Source organism: Myotis brandtii, unplaced genomic scaffold (assembly GCF_000412655.1).
Source record: "Myotis brandtii unplaced genomic scaffold, ASM41265v1 scaffold382, whole genome shotgun sequence".
Taxonomy (NCBI): Eukaryota; Metazoa; Chordata; class Mammalia; order Chiroptera; family Vespertilionidae; genus Myotis; species Myotis brandtii.
This window is the reverse complement of record NW_005364671.1, coordinates 1,673,477-1,675,806: the sequence shown is the minus strand read 5'-3', so window position 1 is coordinate 1,675,806 and position 2,330 is coordinate 1,673,477.

Genomic DNA, 2,330 nt, shown 5'->3' with positions numbered 1-2,330 from the left:
GGTGGTGTGCGCACAGAGCTTCCAGAAAGTTGAGTAGGCCTGCGCATGGGTGCACTCTGACCCGGACAGATTCTATGACAGGGGTAGAAACCAGACCATTCGCTTCTGACAAATTCCACGCGCTGGAGCCTGAGAATGCGTTTGAGAGAGAGAAAGGGGTCAGCCCCCCCACCCCCCAGGGTCTCCCGTATGAAGTGAGGGTAAGGGAGTGAGTCTGGGATAATACGTTCTTCAGGAACATAGGACCCAGGCCCCACCTTCCAACAGCTTTCCTTCCAAGTCAAGGAAATCTTTGCGTTAACTGCGTCCTGGAGTTACGGGGTGGGGAGTGGGTGGGAAGAGAAGACGGAAGCCAGATCCTGGGGAGGGGTAACCAGGCTACTCCTTTCAGAGCTTCCTTGGACTGTTTTCCAGAAATCATTATTATTTTAATTTTTAAAATTTATTTTAGAGAGGAAGGGAGAGAGAAACATGGATGTGAGAGAGATACACACTTGGTTGCCTCCTGTAGGTACCCCAACCAAGGATCCAGCCCCAACCTTGGTAAGTGCCGTGACTGGAACGGAACCTGCGACCTTCCAGGGCAAGGTCAGGGGTGCTGACTCCAACCAACCGAGTCACACCAGCCAGGGTCAGAAATTATTTTAAGCCTCAAACGAGATGAACTATAGAAACCAGCCTGGCTTTCAGGGGTCAGTGGCCCAGACACCCCATGTCCACATCTTGAGACCACCAAGCCACGGTGAGATACCCCCCCCCCTCCAGTTCAATGAGTAAACCTGCAGGAGCCCAGGATCCAGCTGAGGATTCAGATTTGGGAACCTCAAGCTCTCTCACTAGTGTTAAGGAGCCTCATTTTCTTAGGGGGGTGGGTGTGGGTGGGAGGACACATCCTGGAAACCAGCCCAACCTGAGGGAATCTGCCCACCCCTACAGCAGGTGCCTCTCGCTCCTCTTTCCCCTGTTCACAGGCCCCCAGGTCCGAGACCCACAGCCTTTCTTCTGGCGCCCCCGAGGTTGGGGTGCTCATGTGAGTGAATGTGTCCTGGAGAGAGGTCACTGCATTCGGTCCTCCACGTGCCACTCTGGGGCTGGTGCGGGTTTGGGCTCCAGACTGGAAGAGGGCAGCAGACTGGAAGGTGTGGTCCGGCTGAGCCACCAGCGGTGGGAGGCTCCCCCTCTACTTACAGCAGAGGGTGGCTTCACAGATCTGAACATACCACCTGCACCTGTGACCTCATTCTGCAAAGCCCTGCACACACCCCCATACCTGCATGCAATTACCTACCGGCAGGGTGCACTCACCTGGCAGGCTGCCCTCCCACTCAAGAGGACACGTGAGCGAGTTCCATCGAATTCACAGCACCTTTCGTAAGCGTGCCCACCTCGGGACATCCACTAGGTGTGTGACCTCTCACCCAGATGCCCGCAGGCTCCCACCCAGCCAGGAACATACGCTCACACACTGTGCCCTCCTCCTCCGCTGCCCTAACCTTACTCCAGGGCTCTGCAGGTGGCTGGACCCTGGGAGAGAAGTCAGACCTCCCCAGACAAACGAGGGAGCTGCGGGCACAAGCACAAGCTCCCTCGCACGTCCTCTTAGCTCAGGATCATTTGCCGAGGCCCTTGCTGTGCCAGGGGCTGGGGCCCCGTGAGGGCTCCCAGCCGTGAATATCCACCTCCACCCACGTTCATTGCTGGCCCCAACCCCCACACCCCTCCCCCAGGCAGTGGTGGGATGAAAGGGAAGCCCTCGGTGGAGACCCGAGGTGAGACTGCGGGGTGAGGGGCGCGGAGGAGGCTGGAGGCGCGGCGCCGTGGCCCGGAGTAGGAGCGCTCACTGATGGGCACCCGCGAGGCTTTGACTTTTGCGCTGTTTGTCCGCGGCCTCGGAGCAAGCAGACGCCATCTGTTTGCCGGCTGCAGCGCGTCCCGTTTAATTACCCTCCCGGCAGCCCTAATAGAGATGATATTAAACTAAATCTTTCTGACATTAAAAGTAATTATCCCCAAACCAGTGGCTCCGGGACGGAACCGCCCCTCCCGCCCCCACTCCTCCCCGGGCCGCGCCAGATTCCGTCAGTTTGGCTGAAACTCTGAACCGGGAAGGGGTTGCCGCGGGAAGGGGGAAGGGGGCCGCCGCGCACCCAGCCTCCTGACAACCACAGACGCCCTTATACGTACGAACACGCGTGTGGACGCGCGCACACCTGTACACACAGACACAGACACAGACACAGACACGCCACACATTTTCCTCCGGATCAACTTCCGAGCAACCTTAACTAAGACTCAGCCTCGGGCACCCCGGGCTGACAGGAGCGCAGCCT